Source organism: Acipenser ruthenus, chromosome 15 (genome assembly GCF_902713425.1).
Source record: "Acipenser ruthenus chromosome 15, fAciRut3.2 maternal haplotype, whole genome shotgun sequence".
Lineage (NCBI taxonomy): Eukaryota > Metazoa > Chordata > Actinopteri > Acipenseriformes > Acipenseridae > Acipenser > Acipenser ruthenus.
The window spans coordinates 21,274,380-21,291,628 of record NC_081203.1 but is presented as its reverse complement, the minus strand read 5'-3'; the positions used below and the strand labels follow the sequence as shown (position 1 = coordinate 21,291,628).

General features: G+C 39.1%; 1 pseudogene; it reads left to right on the top strand.

Annotated features, from left to right (window-relative positions):
• The first annotated feature begins 16,235 nt into the window (after nucleotides 1-16,235).
• On the top strand, nucleotides 16,236-16,334 carry LOC131697654 (U6 spliceosomal RNA; annotated as a pseudogene).
• Nucleotides 16,335-17,249: the final 915 nt, after the last annotated feature.

Below are 17,249 nucleotides of genomic sequence, written 5' to 3'. Positions count from 1 at the left end.
AAACATTTTCTGAAAAGCTTTATGAACTGTATTTCAGAGAGGCTAGTGATGTTTCAGACCCGTGAAGTAATAAAACAAATGGTCTACAGTAAAATCATGACGTACTCCATGAATGGATTTCACTGAAACTGCTCAGAGACAAGAACACAACAGGAGAACTTCTTGAACAGGTTACCATTGGCAGGACAGGCTTCAGAAAGTTCATCACTACTCCATATCCCATTGTAAAGCTTCATATTGAAAGCTGTTGAATTGACCAGTTTAACCAATCAGTACTCTGCTGCATTTAAAAGTGCTCTAAAATAGGATATACATCTTTTCTGTTCTTCTCCGGCTGAGTTTGACTGCAGTGAAGCTGTTTCCTTTAAAGCTGCATCAGCAGTTTTGTGGGCACAGCCACAGGAGACTCAGCCAGACAATGGTTTCTCTGTTTCTTGCTTGTTTGCTAAAAGAGACGCCCATTAACTGGACTGTCTATCTCTGAGGTCAGGACGAGGGGTTACTGACAAGTGCAGTTCTTGTTTACGCCTGAGAAGTCATTCAAAACAGCATTGCCAATAGTTAACCCTTGTTGTTCTGAAACTAGGCAGCTAGGAAACTAGGTAAAAGGTTACCATAGTAAAGGCACAAAAAAGTGTAAAAAAAGCATAGTGAAAGCATGGCAAAGCCCAGAGAGGTCTGGTAAAGCATTTTAAAAACATGTCACACAGTACATGATAAACTGTATTACATTTTTGGAATGAACAAATTACAAAATGATATTTGTTGCTTTGCACCTACGCAGTTAATTTGTTTCTCAAATCAGCTCACGCAATTTATTCTTCTGTCTGTACCTTTTTGTCTATATCATACAGGGTACAGTTTGATCATATTTTTTGTAATAGGTCATGCCTGGCTGAACAAAGTGTAAATTGAGCATTTAAGTAAGCACAGATGTTTTGGGGAAAAATATAAAAATTAGGATTATTAGTGGATGCTTAAAATACTACTGGGACAGCACCAGCACACACTTTCAGATTATTTGTGGATACTTACACGACTTATGAAAACTTTCCAAAAGTGTTTATCCAACGATTCTGTCCGACACCCTCTATGTCACACTTTTCTTGAGAACCCCTTTTTCTTTTTCATGTTACTGATTGATCGCTCTAATTTTGTATTTACAGCCGTGGTGGGAGATGTGTGTCACTGACATTGGAATTGGAATTGTGTTTGAAGGTTTCTTTATTTGGTATATTGTATTAACAGTTTTCCAGTCATATTTTGGACAGTCAAACAGGTCAGATAACATTGGTTTACTTTTTTTGTAAAACAACAATATTATATAGCCAGTGACTATGTGCACAATGGTACCATGTTGTTAAGTTTCCCATCTATGTATCTATATTATAAAGCATATGTGTTTTGCTTTTTTCAAAGTTATGGCAGGGCAACTTCTCGCACTCCACAGAATTCACACAAACCGTTTTAAAATTTGTAAAAAAAAATAAATTAATAATGTGTGACCAACAGGGATAAACAAATAACACAGCAATAACATCTTAAAGGTAAGGACAGGAACTGTTGAGAATGACTGTTGTTTAGCAGAATAAACCACTTGGTGAAGTATGTTTTCAATCTACTAAACTGATTGCATGAAAAGCTGTTTGTAACATGAACCTGTAAACAGATACCTTTTAAATGAATAAAACGCTTAGCTAAGACAAAGGAATGAGAAAGAAAAAACATTTAAATGGGCATCAAGTTACTATGGGAGTATCTCTGGCAGTATTACTTTTACCCTGTGAATTTTTTTGTTCAGTTAATTTGATAATTGCCACCTAATAACGATTTCCCATATACTTTCAAGCCAGGGGCTGAACAAGAGTATTAACAATTACTTTCTATTGCATAAACATCCCGTGGCTGTAACATTTCTGTTTTTCAAGATATACGGTAAATGTTCAGTATATACATCTATGAAAAACAGAAAAGTGGTCTCAGTTGTCTTGGTTACTAAACCACCATACAGTGGCACACGTGGAATGGGGCATCCTGACGAGCTGTCAGTCTGAAAAAGAGAGAATGCTCCCTCACCTAGAAATGAGGCACGCTTCTGTGGCATGTGGTATCCTTTCTCTGTGGAGAAATAGAGAACTCCAATCTTCAGTGTTGACAATCCTGCATCAAACGCAGTAAAATAATGATAGCAACAATATTATTCAGTATTCTGAATATACAGGGAGAATGCACACTTTATTGGGAACTATCTGGAAATTATAAGTCAGAGTTATGTGAAAGGGCTAAACCATTTCTGAGGGTATGATTGTGGATACCCTATAGCATCTGTACCTGACTGGATCAAGCGGGAAGTGAAGGAAAGCTGTGCCACATGTATTTACAGTGTAGAAAAGGAAAGGCAAAACTATATAAATAATAATTTAAAAACCAATAGTGTGGATAGTTCCAATAAGTGGGAAAGGACTTTGGTAAGAACATAGGAATAACATAACTTTTACAACTGAGTGTAGGCCATTCGGCCTATCAATGCTTGTCCGGTTCCTTGCCCAAAACTATGTCAAGTCGGGTCCCACTGATTTAGCATCAACCACAAGGCTTGGTAACCCATTCCATACCTTCACCCCTCTCTGTGTAAAATGTCTCCTATACCCTCTGTCCTACTGTAAGTCTGTCGCCACTTAATTTTCAACTGTGTCCTCTGGTCCTGGTTTCTGTGCTGTGTTTAAAGCTTTTTACAGTCATAGTGCTCCCAGTAGCAAACATATGTAACCATGTCCATAAAATGGATGTGACAATCGCTCCAATACTGTACTGTATTAGTTCCTGCCCCACAAGGCACACTTCTCTAATAAGAATATGTGCATGTGTTGTGAATCACCAACACCCAATTGGATTTAAACAGCAATTCACAGGCAAAGAGAATGGGGTATCTCCTTTCCTGTGAACTGCAGTTTAAACCCAATTGAGGGGGAAGAGATTCTCAATATAAACACACACACACACACACACATATATATATATATATAGCAGTGTGGCATAGTGGTTAGGGCTCTGGACTCTTGACTGGAGGGTTGTGGGTTCAATCCCCGGTGGGGACACTGCTGCTGTACCCTTAAGAAAGGTACTTTACCAAGATTGCTCCAGTAAAAACCCAACTGTATAAATGGGTAATTGTATGTAAAAATAAAGTGATATCTTGTAACAATTGTAAGTCGCCCTGGATAAGGGTGTCTGCTAAGAAATAAAAAAATATATATATATTTAAATCAAAGTATCTGTTTACTGAACTGGATAATGGAAGATGTGAAACACATATTCTTATCAGAGAATGCATTTATAATGAGTTAAATGGTTTAGTAAAAAAAAAAAAAAACCCAATGGATAACAGTAGATGAAATTCAGAAAAGCAGTGGTTGAGGCAGGGAACACACTTTTAATCTAGATAAATCATAAACATCAAGCACATGAGGCGCCTCCATTACCAGAACATTCGTCAGTCAGATAACTAGTATCTCATACGTAATTCAATAAACAACATGTCCAGTGACCAGCTGGGAGGGGATATCAATCCATTCGTCCCTGCCGTGCGTCAGAGATCGCTTCCTCCTCTCCAGCCTCCACCTATTTTTTTTGGCTTCGTCTAAGGGGGAGGGCAGCTATCCTGCCCCCCTGCCGATGGCTTCCCTGCACTCAGCCTCTCCACTTATCAGCAAGCTCAATTATGGGTAGCGGTACCTTGACAAAGAATGTAATGAAAATATATATATATATATAATGTAGTATTGACTTGTCTAAGCTTAATACATTTTGTTCTTTCTATCGCATGAGTTTCCTGACTGAAGTATATGAAATGATGGTGGTGGTCTGGTACGGGCTCATTCCTCACTTTGGGCTAGAACCAATGCCTCTGCATGTCATTAAGGGGTACTTTGCTGTTGGATGCTCCACATCTTTGAATGAGATGTTTAATGGATGTCCTGAGACTGTTATATTTGGTAACGTTGGCATGGTTGTGTGGATATGCTATCTGCTGCAGGTTCTGGGAGACACATGTCTCTGTTATGGAGCTAAGCACTAGGCTGTACCACAGCTCTAGCTCAGTAAAACTAGAATATCAGTAACATACATTACTGCCACAGCTGCAAATAACAAATTAGAGCTATTAATATGACAAAAAAAGATGAGCATTTCCTTATTACCAAGCAACAGAGACCAGTTTCCCCTTTATTTACACAGCTTAAAATGTATTTTCTATATAAAAAAAATACAGATTATAAACAATTATAAACAATGATATACTGGCTTGTGGCATTCATGTATTGTGACCTACCTTTAGCTTCATAAACTTTATAAACACCAAAGGTTGATAATGTGAACCTGTGTCTGATAAGTGTGACATTTTATCAGAAAACTCCGTGACCATTGTCTCCTATACTCTTGTAAACAATATGCAAAATCTTAGTGGGGTTTCAGCATGTATAAATAAAGATAAACTTTTGAAATACAATCTCTGACACTGGCTTACTATACCGCAGGCTGGGTCATTTCCCATCATTTTAACCTTGTCTCATCTCATGTCTCATCTCTTGTCTTGTTATGTATAGGTTTGGTTGTGGGAACCCAGCAATGTCTACAGTAGTTCTTCCTGTCACACCAAGCCTTTACCACAGAGCTGTCTCTGATATCAGAGTACAAACAATTGCAGTGATATTTCTCATGACTCATTTGCATATGTAAAGCAATGTGACTAACAGGGTCATATGGTAGCCAGAAATTATCAGGCATTACCTTGGTAAATGACCTTGTTTGTATGGTAGAGCCCTCTTCTATGGCTTGGAATCTTACCTTCCCAGCGCAGTCAATTACCAGACGGTAATCCCTTCTAGACAGTTCTAGAACTTTAATGTGCCCAGTATTCCAACAGTGTAATGGCTAGTTCCAGGAAAAGGCCTAGTCGTGCAATGAATATTAAACAGTTTTATTTCTACTAATTAGACATAATTCATCTACAGCAAAAAAGGTTCTGTTCATCTTATGAGAACAAGAGTCGACTCAACAACATGTATCAATCACAGGTCTGGCCTGTGCTCTAATATGAACATATCTTTGTCATATTGAGCACTGCAGATGCTGAAACACCCCCTCCAAAACAGGTCAATAGGATATTGAGCCAGCCACCATGGACAGAGTCGTAATATTGTTATTTGTGAGATAAAATAGCACCTGCTGAGTGATCGCTTCCTATTGCCCGCTATCAAAGTCTGAAATGTCTTAAGTCAGTAAAACTGATTTGCAACAAATAGTGCTGTGTGAATTAAAGCATGTTAGTTACACTATACTGTCATGCCGCTGCGTGTGGTTGGGGTATATGCTGGTACTTTAGGGAAGTCAAACCTGTGTTTGACATGAGTACTACTGAAATGCTGATTTAAGTATAATGGTATGAATAAGCTTGATTTACATGTTTTACCTTCTGAAAGGTATACTTGTTGTCGGAGTGACTTGTAGGGTCTATTCTGTCATGGGAAATATGGTATCAAATTGTCAGCAGCCTTTCCAATAATTCGATTGAGACTATTTCCCTTAAGAGACAAAAAGCCAGATTATACACACTGCCCTACATGTACTACTCACTGCGTGTTACTGGAAATTCCTTTTCCCCCCCCATTTCCTTTCTCTAAACCTACAGTAAATTAGAAACAAGTAAAAAGCTCCTTTTAACACATTCAATACATAATTTACAATACATGGGGGCAGCAGTGTGGAGTAGTGGTTAGGGCTCTGGACTCTTGACCGGAGGGTTGTGGGTTCAATCCCTGGTGGGAGGCACTGCTGCTGTACCCTTGAGCAAGGTACTTTACCTAGATTGCTCCAGTAAAAACCCAACTGTATAAATGGGTAATTGTATGTAAAAAATAATTTGATATCTTGTAAGTCGCCCTGGAAATGGGCGTCTGCTAAGAAATACATAATAATAATTTAAGCATATTGGTTTGCCATGGTTTTATTTTTTTAAAACTATTCTATACCAGACCTTTCTGTGCTTTACAATGCTTACCTCTGCTTTATCATGCTTTCACTTTGCTAAGATTTTACTGTGGGAGAACAATTGCATGAATATTAATGATATTGTCATTGTCTAACAGTAAACATTCATGAGGTAGGAGCAATGTCTGCATAGATTAAACCAACTGTAACTTTTTTTTGCCTTAGAGTCATCTCTGTCTAAGCCAGAAGCTGCCTTTCACAGCTGCAGACGTTCCAAGGGGAGTGATGAGAGAGCCACGGCCTCCAGAGGAGAAGACATCACTGCAGAGGTGGCAGAGTGGAGGTTCTGTTCAAGAGCAACACAATGCAGACAAAGGTAAGGCACACTCTGGGTATTTCAGAATGGAAGCTAATTGAGGAGCCATTGCTCTGCCTTCTGAATAGCACCATAGTACTTAAACAATGCAGTATTCAACAGTTCAGCCAAAAATCCTGAAAGAAAAACACTTATATAAAAGGCACATTAGAAACTACAGGATTCAGGAAAATGTAAGCAATCCATGTAATACAATCATGTACTGTTTTCTACGGGTAAGTAAAGTAGGCCTAAAGTAGGCCAAACAATTTTTTGTTTATAGTTTATACTATATACTTATTTTATTTGAGCTATGAGTTTACACCAAGTTAGACTAGTGAATCTGATTGGCTTGGGAAATGATACAAATATTGTCAGTATTTATTATGGAGTTTCAGTGACAGTATCTTTCAATTTTACCCTCGACAGGGCGGAAGTGGGTGAGTTGTGGTGAGGTACTGTAGTCCAGTTTTTCTTTGTTCTTAGGCCTAAAAACATTTTAGTATTACTTCCATGTGGTCTACTCAGCTATCTTAATTTTAAATGCTTTAAAATAAATATATATTAGACAGTGTTTAGGCAGAACAGATCCCCTGAGGTGCTAAATGTATTTTACAGGGATGTCCTGACCCAGTGAGGAGATTTAGCCAGGGGGTACAGTAATTTAACCAGGCCAGAAAGCTGTCAATGGAATGATTAATGTGCACAGAGTAGGCAGGACACTTTACTGCTGTAACTGTGCCAGCAAAAAAAGGGGGACAATGCTGGGAAGATTGCACTGGACAGAAAACATAGTAATATCTGCATATGTTGCTGAATGTTTTTGTATTTTATTGTGTTTAAAGTTAACAAACTGGCTGTAAAACTAACCCCCTGGTGCAGAAAAGTACATTATTGAATTAGTTAAAGAGCAACCTAAGCAACTCAGTTTTATCCAATTTGAATTATAACTTTTTATTCCGGTGATCCTGCACCGTTATCAAGGCAGTGACATTTAAAATGTTGGTTTTAAATGGAAAAATGAAATAAATCATACTGGATTTACTGATGTTTTAACTACTGTATTTAAAGTATAAATGTTTTAACACTCATGCATTGTATTTCATAAATCTAGTTACATAATGTAACATCGTATTACTTATTTTACTAGAAACACATAAACCAGCACTTGTAACATTGCTACGGTCATGGAGATCCTAGAGGGGGGCAGTATTGGGGCACCTTCAGGGAAGCTCACATGTCTGCTTGTGCTGAGGTAAAACTCAGAAACTAACATAAATAGACATGGTTAATGTCTGTAGTGTCGCTGTCAGGCCAGCACTAATAACTACAACTATAAATATATATATTAAAAGTGTAAGCATGGATCAAATAACCTGCTTCATAACCATTTTCAGTTTTGTTTACTGAACATGCCCTTTTCATTTAAACTCCAAAAATACTGAAACGTTATACACAACTGTTCTGTGCCATGGTAATATGCTTTAGTTTTTTTATACGGGATGTGAGAATTTGGGAACGTTGCCAGACAAAAAAAAAAGGCAACAAACTCTTTATTTTACTTTTCGTTTTTCTTTAGAGAAAAAAAGAGTTAAGTCAATGAAATGTGAGTTAATGTTAGCTGAGAGCTCTCAGTGTTGGCAATTACGAATTTGAAGGAATTGTAGAAGGGTTATATTCAGCAGCATCAGGGATATTTTAGAACTTGGATTTCACAACAGAAACTTGGTCTCCTCCTGTCTGCACGCCGCTGCTGCTGTTGACTGACAGCGCTGATTTATTTCAGCCTTGGCTGCTGGCCAGTCCATCACAAACAATGGCACGAGCTGCCTGTCTACAAGAGCCAAGTTTCGATGGCTATAAACAAAGTAGTAAAGCTCAAAATCTTAACTGTCCTTATACCAGGCACACACACACAGCTTTTACTCTACAGCAACATAAGATGGTAGGCTGATTTCATAATCTTTTGTTTAGTTTGGGCCAGGTCTTATTAACACCAAGAAAACCAAAGTAACAAAAGCTAAATGTATCTCCTTGATTTATGTTGGAACAGTGCCTGTATGTAAAACAATGTCATTGCATATACTGTAAAGCACTCATGAGGTGCTGCTATCAGTCATTTAAACAGGAGTAGGCAAACTTAGTTCTTTTCGAGCCACTTCCTTGACCCTCATAAAGATCAATTACTGTAAATCAGGGGTTAATTTGTGCCGGACTGCACCGGAACCCAGATCCAGTATCTTTTTGTCTGACAGACGAGAACTATTCACGAGACAGGAGCCAGGCCTGCGTAAGGGACTACTAGAATAAAGACAAAGTGTCTGTGACTTAGTAACAGAATAGGGGTTTCCCCTTGACTACTCGGAGAACCGCCCTCGCTGAGGTGAGGCCGAACCGATCGACCTCCAAGGCTGGGAAGCAAGGACTTCCCCCAAGGGGAAACTAAGGAAGGATAGGAGGACGAACCAAGGTCTCCCTGGCTTACTGAGTCATCTAGTCGAGAGAGGTCAGACTCTGCTGACGCTCCGAGGCTGCATGGAGAGCCTCGCGATCTACACAGGAAGAACCAAAGCGCTAGAAAAGAGAATAAGAAATAAACACATAAAGAGGGCCAGGGGCCCTCTCTGGCTAGTGGCAACCTTCCTCAGAGAGCGAAGTGACATAGTCAGCCTCTAAGGTTGGGAAGTGTGCTTCACTTGCCCCCAAAAGAGGACCCCCAGCTCCCTGCAACTGCTCCACCAATGCAAAGAAGAGAGAAAATTGTTAGTTAGATAAGAAAGTTAGTGATTAATTACAATTCTATATATATATATTTTTTTTTTTGTGGGAGGAAACCTCTGGTGGTCCTGGTGGAGAGATGGCCTCCACTCCGGGCATGCTAGCAATACTTGTTGAGCAGAAATACTATCAAGGAGAGAAGAGCGAATGTAAGAATCCACTGCTGAGGAAGGACTGGTTGATTTTAACTTTGGATGCTGATGTTGCTGCAAAATGAGCCCCAAAGATAGGCTACAATGACAATAGGGAATACTTCAAGTAAGGCGGTGGATTTAAGCTCAGGAAGAAGATATTATTTTTATGTTTATTTTATTTTTTATTTCTGTGGCCAGACATCTGCGAACCATTGATTAAGAGAATACCACCAAACCGATAGAAGAAGCATCCGTATGGAGTGAGAGGTCATGGGGGGCAGCATTGAAGTTATCGTAAAATAGAGAAATGCTGTTCCAGTGCTGTAGAGGAAGATCTGAAAGGATTGGTAGGCAGTCGGTCTTCAAATCGAATAGTACCCAGAGTTATTACTAGGACCGCAAGGGTGTGAACTGGACCGATGGTTTTCCCCTGTGAGAGGGGGACGCTGACTACTGAGAAGAGAGATGTGAGCTTTAAGAGTCCTTCAGCTGGAGGAGCTGATGGAGGAGATATAAGGAGAAAGTGAATGTCATTTAGATGAAAGAGGGCAGATGGAACCTGAATGAGCATCGCCACAAAACTGCACATATGTAAAAAAAAAACGGCATCCTTTGGAAATGCAGAATGAGGAATTGAAATTATTGCACAGCTGTCTGCCACCAGAATGTTTGATGCGTCTTCCATGAGAATCTTTGCTTGTTGAAAAAGCAGGCAGAGCTGAAGAATGAATAGAAGAAACTGCAGATGCACAATTCCTAAAAAAATCAATCAATCAATTAATCAATAAATAAATAATTTCTTTTGTCCTCAGAGGTTAAAATGGCGGTGGATGCACAAACCGCAAGTGTTAGCATAGAGACTACTGAAGAATCTACTAAAGATCATGATCGGGCTGAGACCAGTAATCAGTGTATTGTCCAATGATAACTGAGAAGCTGCTGAAAAAAATGTTATGATACTCATAAAAATGGTACCGCCATATCTGACCGAGAGATCAACCATGTTAGTTGAGTTCTTGTGGTCGGTGAGCATAAACTTCACAAAGGAGATTCCGAAAAACAGAAAAAACAAGTACAATTCTCCAAGAGTACATTTATTACACAGCCGAGGATCCCGAGATTTGAGTAACAGACAGATCTCCACAGTCAACTACCCTGTGATCCAGAAATTCTGAGATTGGTCTTGATTCTTATTGCAAATTAACACCTTTACCTTCAATAATATTGCATCTCTGCTGATGAGAGAGTGAAGTAGAGGCCATCACTAAAGTCAAGATTGGCTGCTTGAGAACAGGTGTGGGTGTAGCTGAAGCAGCGGGGGAGGCAAGCGCTGCAGCTGGTGCGCTACTGATGAGGATGTAATGGCTGCCTATAGGAATGGAGGTGCATAGAGGATGAATGAGTTGGTTGATATCGTTAAAAATCTGAGAACACAAATGGGATGAAGGATCAGATGAAATTGAAAGCTGAGGGGATGTAGATGCTGAATCGGAGGCAAGAGAAGCTTGCAAAGTAGCAGAAGCAGCGCATTAACTGACTAGTTTTGATCTCTGTTGAGTCTTTTGAGGAGGACAGACAGACTCGTCTGATGTGGAATTACAATATGAAACAAATAAAACAGCCCGATCGCACCCTGCTTCAATGGGCAATAGTTTTTGAAAAGGCTTTCACGAGTTTGTCGATGGGCCAATCCTTGTAAAAAAGTTGCACTGGAGAATCGTCCTCAGGTTTAATGCGTTTAGCGCAGCGAAGAGAAATGGCAGCGGGCACAGCTGGTTAAGCAGGGATTGGAGTAGCAGCATTCTCATATGGAGGAGAAGTAGGACAGGCAGATTTCTTTGAAAGTTTATTCGGTGGATTATTTGTTGAAGGCAGACAGCCAGAAGGAGAGAGAATTTCTTTATCCGAGATGAAAACAAAAGCTGCCTCAAGTGAGCAGTCATTTTTATACCGATTGAAAACAAAGTTTTTGTTTTAAGACTGGGTCTGCAAATCTGCGTAGTAACATTAAACTGAAAAGCAAGTCGAGAATTAGGAAGCTGGCAACGGTTTAAATAGGGTGACTGACAGGTAATTAAAAGTTGACTGACAGATATTTTAGCGGGGTGACACAGGGGAGGAGTCCCGGCTCCAGCCCCCCTGAAATCCACAAAGGTTCTATTAATATGATGAACTATATATATATATATATATATATATATATATATATATATATATATATATATATAAACTCTATATACATAACATGCACAATAAAAAAATACTTTCCTGTTACATTAATTGATTGACAAAACTGCACTGTAACAATATATTTTAGGATGCGACGTCTATGAGTAAGAAAATGACTAGTTGACTAGCTGAGTAAGTGTGATGCACTTGGTGTTGATTATTAACGACAAATAAAACAAAGCCCTGTTGACAAAAATATACCAAAGAACCCCTGAGCTGTTGGAGATGCTGTTTTTAGAACATTGAACATAAAAGGGTCCTATTGATATTTTAGTGTTCTAAATAGCAGCAGAATTTAGATTCACTGTCATTTATATCAATTGAACAGAGCGCTGTATGTTCAGAACTGCTTGCCCAAAACAATGCAACCCTGTGCCCAGACACTTTGTTTTAGCACTGGGTTGCACAATTTTATTTTAAGAAAATAACACCAAACAGCCCTGGGTCAGGCATTGCAAACCACACCCAAACCTCTCCTTGACTTCCCATGTTTAGCTGGCTAGACCAGCCATTCCATTACATACAGGTGCTCAGGTTAAATTGGCAATACATTATCCAATTTAACCTGGCCACATTCTCACGTGTTGCTTTTGTTCCCCTCCAATCAGATCAGACATACCACAGTTCAGATTCTCACATTGCTTAAACAGTAAATAGTGCTGGGATTTAACCCCAATCCCTGCCCTAACACACCAGTGACCCCTGTGGCTGGCTGGGTGCCTGCAGGCTGGCCTGTACGCTATTCGGAACTGAGTGGTCCTCCAACGCTGTAAGTTCTGGATATGGCTGCATGGCGGGCTTGCAGAGTGAAAAAAAGCGGATGGCTGACGGCACTTGTTTCAGAGGATGCGAGTGCTTGCCTTCGTCTCTCCTGAGTTAGTTCGAGGGTTGCAGCGGTGAGCCAGGTTGAATAATAATTGGACATTTCAAACTGGAAAATGAATAAAAAATAAAAACACCACATGGCTAGGTAGCTGTATGAAGAATTATGTCCTTCCCTCTATCCTAAGTCTATCCACTTAATTTCCAACTGTGCACATGTCCTGTGGACCCGGTTTTTGTACTATACTTAAAGTATTGGTTAGGGTTAACTATATCAACTCCTTTTAAGATGTCTTTGTTCTAGGCTAAATAGGTTCAGTTCTTTCAGCCTGTCTTTGTAGCTCATTCCTTTAAGCCCTGGGATTAGTCTGGTTGCTCTTTATATACTGCAACATATTTGAGATATATTTTTAGTGCTTTGAAATACACTGACATATGTTTCTCTTCCATGTGGATTCCTCTGTCTTTGAACCTTCAGTGCACAGATCTACCATTCTTGCCACTGTTGATATTTTACAGAAAAAACAGAGATTCAGTTGTCAACATGTGTGTGCAGTCCTGGAAACTATTTTTATTATTTGGGTACAAGTTTTACAAGTGCAGTTATATTATAATAATAAAATTAAGCACACATATACACAACAATACTATTACAGTATATATAGTACAGTTATTTACTGCTTCGGACACAAATTACATGAAATGGTAACAAATGTTTCAACATGTTTCAACAGTTCTATAGTGTTACAAGATGACGAATGTAGCAACGTTCGCTACCACACATAAACTGGGCTTCGCTGCACTCTTTCTTTCCCATAGGCTTTGTTAAAAGCTTCATTGTACCTGTAGAAGCTGCCGGCACAGCTAGCGAAACGTTAGAATTATTGTCTAGCAACACAGTTCCGGTGTCGTCTTAATTTGTGGATTTATTTCACTTATCTGTGCTATTGTGTTTTGGAAGAACGATGAGATTCAAGGTATTAAAATACAGTATATATTTCTTTTCTTGTCATTCTCACTGTTAAAAATGGGTGGGCAGGGCCCCCCCCCCTGTTTAAAAAGTGCTTGGGCAGTGGCCCATTGACCCATCTCCGGCGCCTATGACCCTATGACTTTTAAAAGTGGAGATATGGACACATCTGTGCTCAACTCAATAGAGTCTTGCCCTTGCTGGGTCAATCCCAGTGTTAACTTTTATTGGAATAGACACTGGGTTTCTTTTTTAGTGTGAAAGACAGACAAAAGACAGATACTTGCAAGCTGCAGATAGAAGACAGACCTGTTAAATGCAGAAGTTATTTAAAGAGCTAGCATCCACATTTAATCCTCACAGTGCTGTACATGCAATCTTTTTCATTTATGAACGATTTTACTTAACCTGTGGAGGAGAACAACACTTGGGCTAGTCATTTCCTATAATGAATTGTGATGATACAATTTCTTGGAATCACATTTTTATAAACACCTACAAAATATGTAGTATCTGGTCTATCATTTAATTTATACAATTACACTATGTAACACAATTTTTGTTCCTGGGTAGTAAGTGTTATTTCCTAATTGCTTATGCCTCAAAAGTATAGAAAATGGCTATTATTCCCCACAAACTTTGCTTTTGTGACCAGGACAGTGATATTTTGAAATTTACCTATTTCCAATGAGAAAACGGGCGAATTTGTGTCTTTTCGTTCACATAAAGTCAGAAAAAAACAACATATGAATCCAAATTAACATATATTTATACTAAAGTAATACAAAAATGACTACAAAAGATTTAGAAGCGAGTAGTTTTTCGAGATTTACGATTATACTGTAAATCACTTTCACGAATCAGCCCCCAAATGTAGTCTCCCATCATGTTCTCGTTATACTGTCCTTGGTAGCGGCGTTCAAAGTCCAGTTTATCCTGGTGGAAGCACTCGCCTTGCTCCTCCAAGTACGCTCCCATGTTCTCCTTGAATTTATCAAGATGAGCATCAAGGATATGGACTTTGAGGGACATCCTACAGCCCATTGTGCCGTAGTTCTTCACCAGAGTCTCAACCAGCTCCACATAGTTTTCGGCCTTGTGATTGCCCAGGAAGCCCCGAACCACTGCGACAAAGCTGTTCCAAGCCGCTTTCTCCTTACTAGTGAGCTTCTTGGGGAATTCATTGCACTCCAGGATCTTCTTTATCTGTGGTCCAACGAAGACACCGGCTTTGACCTTTGCCTCAGACAGCTTAGGGAAGAAGTCTTGAAGGTACTTGAAGGCTGCCGACGCCTTATCTAGAGCTCTGACATATTGTTTCATAAGGCCCAATTTGATGTGCAGTGGTGGCATCAGCACCTTCCGGGGGTCCACCAGTGGCTCCCACTTGACGTTGTTCCTCCCCACAGAGAACTCGGTCCGCTGTGGCCAGTCCCGCCTGTGGTAGTGCGCCTTGGTGTCCCTGGTGTCCCAAAGGCAAAGACAGCAGGGAAACTTGGTAAAACTGCCTTGGAGACCCATCAGGAATGCCACCATTTTGAAGTCTCCTATGACCTTGATGCCATCTCAGAAAAATGCAGATATGTATCCACTTAGGCAGCTGGAACTAAACTGAACTGGTGGGCTTAAGGCCCCTGTATTTATACTACTATTTATATTACTGGAAAGTTCTAGAAGTTACTCCAAGTTTACTCAGCACTGAATCTATCTGGAATGTTCTGGAAAATAGGTCAATTTCAAAATATCACTGTCCTGGTCACAAAAGCAAAGTTTGTGGGGAATAATAGCCATTTTCTATACTTTTGAGGCATAAGCAATTAGGAAATAACACTTACTACCCAGGAACCAAAAAAAAATAAAAATTTGTTACGCGGTATTATCATTGCAGGGGGCATTTTACAAAAAAACATTTATGTTGGTTTTGATGGTCTCTAAAAATACAACAGAAAATGTATGACAGAGGAGGCCGCTTGTCTGGTTCCTAGTTGCTGATTTATCTTAGAACTTTGTCAAGTTGGGTCTTAAAAGATCCAAGTGATTCTGCCTCAACAACATGGGTAGGTAGTCCATTGTGGACTCTCCCCCTGTCCTAAATCTATCTATAAGTGTATAAGTGTACAGTCCTATATGATTACCACCTCTAGTTCCTTCAGTGATGTTTTGGTTGAAAATCTGCAGTAAATTCTGTTTTATGGAGTCCTGGGTATGGAAGTCTTTTAATGTGTATTTTTCAGAGTGCATGTCAGGGGTGCAATTTAGCTTTCGTTTTTCAGCTCTTACATGGTATGTGTAAATAGGCACTTTCTTTTACAAAAAAGCCATGGAAAGCTAGTCACCACCTGACTGTGTGCTTAAATCAGGAGCACATATTATTCACAACTAGAAGTTAAATATATGTTTTTATGTTCATAAAATAAATTGCACCCTCATCAAATTTGGAAATCTTCCAAACCCCATGAGACTGAAGGAGGAACTGAGCCAATATGAATTTTAGTTAAACTGGGTCTTTGACTTCTTTTGCAAAACACAAGTTGTTTTTTTTTTGTTTGTTTTTTATTGTGCAGTGCTTGAAGATCCTCCATTTCACTCAAACTATTTAATACTTGCTGCTCTCATCCTTTCCCCTAAACTAACTCTCTAACAAAGAGATCTTGCTCCTCTTTTACATGTGGCTGGGGCTTGATTGACCATCAAATAATCAATCACTCGGGACCCAGCCATGTTCCGCACACAGATTTGGCAGGAATGGAATTAACCCCACCCCTGCCAAATCTAAATTCAACTTTATTTGTACAGCAAACAAACAATACATTATTCACATGTGCAGGGCCTCAGCCCTGGCACTGTGTTTTACCATCATAATAAATGATTTTGTATATCTGGTGTTTGTTAACAGGATACTCTAGCCAAATGAATCTAACATTTCTACATGTAGTTATTATTATAGATACTAATGTCTGTGCTTGCTTCAGCAGCACATATGCTAAAATTGGAAAAATGCAGAGAAGATTAGCATGGCCTTGCACAAAGATGACATGTTTTTCATGTTTTTTTTTTTCTGTCTGCTATTACAAAAACTAACAATAAAATACTAAAGGTAAAAAAAAGTTGATATAGTTACACTAATGCTGCCCAGAATTCTGAATTCAATTCTGTGGTCTAACATCTGCAAGATAATATCACTGGCAAGCCACGTGCTCAAAGCAAAATGATCACAGTGGGAAATAACAGTTTAAAAACAGAAACAAAATCCAACAACTTTCCTAAGGTAAATTAATATAAGATACCATGTTGGGACTGGTGAATATAGATTTTAAATCCCTTGAAGAGATATAAGATGTTTTTGGCACACATTTGTACACTAGTTAATAATAAAGTCATTATATATATATTTGTAGCAAGGCAAAGAGGGGGTTAAAATCTTCCTTGCCAAACACACGTGCAAATGCGTGTGTTAATTGTTTAATGTTATTGTTATGAAATTATCACCTGCACCTGGCAGTTATTGTAAATTAAAGCCAGGTGCAGAGTTTAAAAGGGGATACAGCCAGTCTGTTCTGCACTGCTGAGTAGAAGGAAGCAGGAAAGTGTACCCTGCTGCCGAGCAGTCAAATGAAAGGTACTGTGTGTTACCGTGCTACAGTGTGTAAAACAGTGTGTTTGTTAACGGGTTCCTGTGTGTGCAGTTAGTGCTCGAGTAGAGCTAGGTGTTTATTTTGTTTTAGTTTATTTTTTGTATTATTAAAAGTGTGAGTAAAAAGCATTAAAGTTTTGTGTCGGGTCTACGTTTTTATAGGGGCAAACAAACGTGTTATATATGTATATGTATATGTGTATATATATATATATATATATATATATGTCAAGCAGTCAATAGTACCGTCTAACACCAACTCACAATACACACAATGGCAGACAAGCCACAGCATCACAGATTTCTGTGCACTTTTAATATTTACAGTTACACAAGAAC